This window comes from Ornithorhynchus anatinus, chromosome 2 (genome assembly GCF_004115215.2).
Source record: "Ornithorhynchus anatinus isolate Pmale09 chromosome 2, mOrnAna1.pri.v4, whole genome shotgun sequence".
Taxonomy (NCBI): Eukaryota; Metazoa; Chordata; class Mammalia; order Monotremata; family Ornithorhynchidae; genus Ornithorhynchus; species Ornithorhynchus anatinus.
In genome coordinates, this window is record NC_041729.1 from 21,131,830 (window position 1) to 21,138,271 (window position 6,442).

The 6,442-nt window shown below is 44.5% G+C and overlaps 1 non-coding gene across 1 annotated transcript; it reads right to left on the bottom strand.

The window, feature by feature from the left end:
- Positions 1–2,778: 2,778 nt before the first annotated feature.
- LOC114809315 lies at positions 2,779–2,916 on the bottom strand. The gene has a single exon (XR_003757102.1). It is a non-coding gene; the product is annotated as a small nucleolar RNA SNORA7 (small nucleolar RNA).
- Between the last annotated feature and the right edge of the window lie 3,526 nt (positions 2,917–6,442).

Genomic DNA, 6,442 nt, shown 5'->3' on the forward strand with positions numbered 1-6,442 from the left:
CAAGGTTGGTTTAACTCTCTGGGAAGTTCATCCTTTTCCCATGTGCTAATGAATAAAACTCTGTGTAGAGATTGACTGATAGTGGGGAGGGCAGGCCAGAAATGATCTCCCTCCAGGCTTAATAATAATGATGGTATTTGTTAAGCATTTACTATCTGCCAGGTGTTTACCATGTTCCAGGCACTATACTAAGCACTGGGGGTGGAGACAAGCAAATCAGGTTGGACACAGCCCCTGTCCCATGTGGGACTCAGTTTCCACCCCATAATCATACTGTAGAAATGGGGAGAAGAGGAGAGGATATCCACTATTTTCCCACAACCCCATCCCCCACTGGGTGTTGATTCTTTGTCTGTTTATTGATATTTATCTAGCCTGAGATAATGGGATTAACATGTTAGCCCAAAATGCTGCCAGTCTCTCAAACGCCCACACCCTTCAGGCATCCTGCTGGGTCCTGAAGATCTTATCTGTGCCAGGACTGAGATTGCAGTTAGTCTGTTGATGGGCATGGAGCCTGGGCACTGGGAGAGGCCCTCGGAGCCCTCAGGCTCTCTATGCCAGGACGCAGGGAACTCCGCAGGGCCCTCAGTCCTAGGAAAAGCTGATGTAGCAGGAGAATTACCCAGGTAGGCTTGTGAGTAAGAGGTTAGCATTTTAAGGGACAGGGAACCAGCCCTCGACTTTCCCACTGCACCTGAGTGAGATAACAGTGTAGGTGGGGGAGGGCATAGGAAACAACAAGGTGGGAGGGTCTGGACCCACTCTAATAATAATAATGTGTGGAGGGCCTGGACCCACTCTGATAATAATAAGTGTGGTGTTAAGTGCTTACTATAATAATAATGGTGGTATTTGTTAAGTGCTTATTATAAGCAAAGCACTGTTCTAAGCGCTGGGGCCCGGGGGGGGGATACAAGGTGATCAGGTTGTCCCATGTGGGGCTCATAGTTTTCATTCCCATTTTACAGATGAGGTAACCGAGGCCCAGGGAAGTGAAGTGACTTGCCCAAGGTCACCCTGCAGACAAATGCTTCCCACTGGGGGTATGGCAGACATTAGCAGCTTCTTGCACCCCTACCAGTGTTCTTGCCCTTTCTTTTCAAATCCACCCTCTCCCATGGGGTTTTACAAAATAATCTGCTGCTCATTTGACTGTTCTGCTCCCTTGCAGCCACCCCAAGTATGCAAGGTTCTTCTCCTCCTCAGCCCCTTCACTTCTACCATTCCTTCTCCACAGAGCAGCAGATGAGGAAACAATATTTGAGGTCCTAAATCAATTAATCAATAGTATTTATTGAGCTACTTTTGGGTGCATATTGTGAAGCAGCCTAGCCTACTGGAAAGAGCACAGGTCTGGGAGTCAGAGGACCTGGGTTCTAATTCCAGCTCAGTCACTTACCTGTTATGTGATCTTGGGCACATCATTTAATTTCTCTGGGGCTCAGTTTCCTCATCTGCAAAAAGGGGGATTTAATACCTGTTAACCCTTAGAATGTGAGCCCCCTGTGGGACCTGATGATCTTTTGTTTTTCCCAGCCTGACATATGGTAGGCACTTAACAAATACCACAATTATTATTATTATTATTCAATTGATCAATGGTATTTATTGAGTCCTGTACTAAGCTCTTGGGAGAGTACAGTATAACAGAGTTGTTAGACATGTTCCTGCTTACAAAGTGTTTACAGTGTAGGGGGGGAGCACTGTATTAAGTACTTGGGAGACCACAATAGATTAGTATGCTAGAACACTTACTCCAAGGAGTTTACAATCTAGCAGGAGATTCATATACAAAAATAAATGAGGGATAGGGCAAAGGGAACTGGGATATGTACATGCATTGGTACTTAAGGAATGGAGTATGGAAGATATGTAAGTATGCTTTGAAACTTGTGAGGACTTAAGTGTCTAGCTGGCCCAGAAATGCTGAAGTGGCAGTTGGGGGGAATTAGAAATTGATAAGGGAAGGCCTCCTTGAGGAGATGTAGTATCTAAAGGATATGAAAAAGGGGAAAGAACATGAGCAGGAGATCAAAGGGGTGAGAGACAAGAACGAGGCACAGTGAATGAGTTAGCTTGAGAGGAATGAAGAGTGTGAGCCAGTGTGGAGTGAGAGAATCCATCAGTTGGTGATATTTATTGAGTGCCTATTGTGGGCAGAGCACTGCATTTAGTGCTTGGAAATACAACAGAGTTAGTAGACCCATTTCCTGCCCATTAAGAGTTTACAGTCTAGAGGTGAGAAAAGGGTGGACTGGAGAGAGAGGGAAGGTGCTGACCGAGTGCTTTAAAGCCAATGGGCAGGAGTTTCTGCTTGATGCAGAGAGGAATGGGCAACTATTGGAGGTTTTTGAAGAGTGGGAAAACATTTACAGAAGAACACTTTAGGAAACTAATGGGGCAGCAGAGAGAAGTCTGTCCTGGAGAGGAGGGAGATTGGAGGTTGGGAGACCAGTGAGAAGGCTGATGCAGTAGTGAAGCTGGGGTGTGCCTGGTGCCAAGAGCAGCATAGTGTGCATTGGAAAAGAGAGGAAAGGTCAGAACCTCTTATCTTGTCTAATGCTGTTGAATCTTTTCCAAGCCATAGAGACTCCATGGACACATCTCTCCCAGAATGCCCCACCTCCATCTGCAATCATTCTGGTAGTGTATCCTTAGAGGTTTCTTGGTAAAAATATGGAACTGATTTACCATTGCCTTCTTCCTCATAGTAAACTTGAGTCTCCGCCCTCGACTTTCCCCCATGCCGCTGCTGCCCAGCACAGGTGAGTTTTGACTTGCAGCAGATTGCCTTCCACTTGCTAGCCTCTGCCCAAGCTAGGAATGGAATAGGTATGCCTCTGCTTGACTCTCGCTCCAATAGCCAAGACTGGTAGAGTACTAGAAATTCTCCAGGTGCGATCCTGAGGGGGTGAAGAGCTTCTGGAAATGTCCAAATGTCTCTTTGCATGGAATTCTAGCCTTCCCTCTCCCGATCGATAGATTCCACATGCTCTTGGCGCCTTAAATTATTTCCCAGGAAATGAAGAATATGACCATTACTGTCAACATTATTAGCAGCAGCAGTATTGACTGATTCCTTATTTTGTGCAGAGCAATGTTCTAGGTAAGTTCTGTGAGTTCTCTGTCCTCCTACATCTCTAAATTTAATGGAAGGGACAGTTCATGCACTTTTAATCTAATTATATGTTCAAGCTTTGGTAAAAGTGCCAGAAACATAAAATCTAAGTCTGACAACCTTTACGTAAAAAAACTAGTAAACTATAATCAGTGATAAATAGGGTGTCAACCCAACCAATTCCCCAGAGGAATAAAGGACTCTTTTTCAAAGAATCCCTAAGTCTCTGCCATGAGGTACTTGGGATATAATTTTGCACCCATTCATCTCCTAAAATATCTTATAATAATAATAATAATAACAACAGTGGCATGTGGTAAGTGCTACTATGAGCCAAGCACCATACTAAACACTGGGATAGGTACAATGGAATCAGATCAGACACAGCCCCTGTCACAAGGGGTTCACGGTCTAATGAGAGGGAGAACAGGTATTTAATCCCCATTTTACAGGTGAAGTAAAGTGATTTGCCCAAGGTCACCCAGCAGGCAAGCAGCAGAGCTAAGATTAAAACTCAGGTCCTCTGATTCTCAGGCTTGTGTTCTTTCCTCTAGGCCATGCTGCTTCCCTTCATTTAGGACACGAAGAAATGGTAATCTGTGAAAAGAAGTGTGTTTAAAGTCAAATTTTCCAGGTGTCCAATCATAGTAGAAAGGTTTTTTTTTGTTTTGTGTTCTGGTTTTTTTTGTTGTTTTTCCAAGAAGTTCACCAGGTCTGTACCACAAAACTCGTGGGTGTAACTTTACCTCAGAGTTTAAGAGACAACCTGTGCTATATGTAAGTCATCAGACACAAACAGCACTACAACTAAATGCAAAGCATATTTATTCCTCCTCCTCAGTTCCAACAGACCGCAGCTCTCCCCACCTTCAACATCCCTCTAAAACCCAGCCTCATCCACCAACCTTTCTTCCCCAGTGAACTCCCAACCCCCGAGGCAGGTCAACCCCTGGCCACCTCCAGCATTCACATAGTTATTTATACCCACCCTCAGCACTAATATTTATATTTATGATAGACTGTTCAATTTATTTTTTGCTGATGACCTGATTTTTCAATATCTTTATGTCTGACTTCCCAATTAGAATGCAAAGCTCCTTGTGGGCAAGGAATTTTGTGTCTCTCCAGTTGCTGTGTGCTCTCCAAAGTGTGCAGTACAGTGTGTTGTGCCCAGTGGACTCTTAATAAATACCTATACTCCTATTATTACTATTAGTTCAACTACTATCAATACTACTATTAATGTCAATCTGTTCACTTTACCTCAATCTTGCCTATCTCGCCACCAAACTCTCGCTCACGTCCTGCCTCTGGCCTGCAACGCCCTCCCTCCTCATATCAAACAGACTATCGTTCTCCCCACTTCTCTTCTAAGAGGTCTTTCCCATCTAGGTCCTCATTTCCACTCCTCCCACTCTCTTCTGTATTACCTTTATACTTGAATTTGCTTCCTTTAAAATTGTATTAAATCCCTTTGGATTTGCTCCCTCAGCCCCACACTACTTATGTACATATCAATACATATATAAATAATATACATAAATATACATACATATATAAATGATATAATTTATTTAATATCTGTTTCCCTCTCTAGACTAAACTCACTCTGGGCAGGGAATGTATCTACCAACTTTATGTTGTACTCTTCCAAGCTTCGAATAGTGCTCTGCACACAATAAGTGCTCAGTAAATACCACTGACTGATTGATTGATCGAGAGTCTGGATCCCTGCTTGACTTTCCCTCGTTGCCTGAGGATGATGTTTGGAAGGACAACATTTCAGGAGTGATGATTTGTCACGGACATCTCAGGAATTGTATATAAGCCAGTGAACTTGGGGATGTGGGTGTGTTATTTATGCTTTTGTGCTTTTTTCTAATCCTATGTTGAGATTTGCTTCAGCCTCCTGTAGGGGCTCTGGACAAAAGTATTAACTTGGTAAATTTTGTGGTGGTGATGATGATGACAAAAGTGCCAGGAAGGATTTCAGTAGTGCCTTGAAGGAAGGGATATGAAAGGGGGAAGGATATTCCTGACAGGAAAATTGGAGTCCTGAAAGACTCAGAGGTGAGAGAATTGTGGGTGGGGAAGTAAGTGAAGATTAGGGGAGAATTGAGGTGGTTTATTTGAGTAGAAGAGAGAACACAAATTTGGTGGCCGGGGAGAGGGGGAAGAGTTAGGTGAGAGGGAACCAGCTGGTGGAGAGTCCAGATGCCCATAGTTAAGAGCTTTAATTTGATCTGAGCTGCAGGTTTTGGATGAGGGACGTGACCAAATTAGGTTGATTCTGCTGGGTGTCGAATAGGCTGAAGTCAAGAAAGACCAGGAAGGAAGCTGTTCCAGCAATCCAGACATGAGGTGATAAGGGCTGTATGAGTCTAAGTCTGTGTCTGTATGAGTCCAGAGGAAAAGGTTGTATATCTGAAATAGTACTGATGAAAAATCAGGAGGGCTTGGTGATAGATTGCATGTGGGCTACAGAAGAGAGAGAGGGGTCAAAGGTGATTATGGCCCAGAGGGAAGTGGTGACAGGAAAGTTTAGGAGGTCGGGGTTTTAGGAGAAAAAATTTCAAGTTTCAGTTTCGACATGTTAAACTTGAGGTACTGGTGGACAGGGTGAAAATGCCCTGGAAAGAGAAAGAAAATTTAGCCTGGAGAGATGCCAGTGCTGGAACGAATATTGATTGACTTTGAATCCCCTTTCCCGGAATCTAGGAATTCCCACCCAGGTTGAGGGCCAGGAGCCTAGGCGCTGCTCTCCTCTCCCCTGAGACTACTGATCAAAGCAATCAGGGGTGGCAGCAGAAAAATATATTGTGGGGGGCACAGAAGGGAATTTCTGGATCAGTGAGTTTTGTCTCTCGTTTCTCTGAATAGGGAATAAATCGTCTATTTCACGTTAACATTACCATCCTAATTTCTAACAGCCTCTAAAGTTAATACTACAGTCACGAGGGACTAGGTTAACAGGAGGGGGAAGGCCAACTACTTGCCTGAAGGGTGGGGTGGGATGAAAAGGGGAAGGAGATCCTTGCTCTCCCTACCTCCCCTTTTCTGTTATTGCCCTTCAGACAGGACCCAGTAGGGATGCTGGCTTCCGAGTTTCAACAGCCTCAGAGAAGAGCAGCTTCTACCCACTGACTCATCCACTTCTGCAGCTGTTGGACTTTCTCCTCCACTGAATCAAGAGATAGTGAGAAAGGGACTTCATTCTCTGCTCATTTAGTACCAAATATGGCCGTCTGGAGCAGGACCCTGTAAAGCAGGAACACGGGTCTCCTCCACCACCGCTTGGAGGAGCTCTGTTCCCGGGCATGG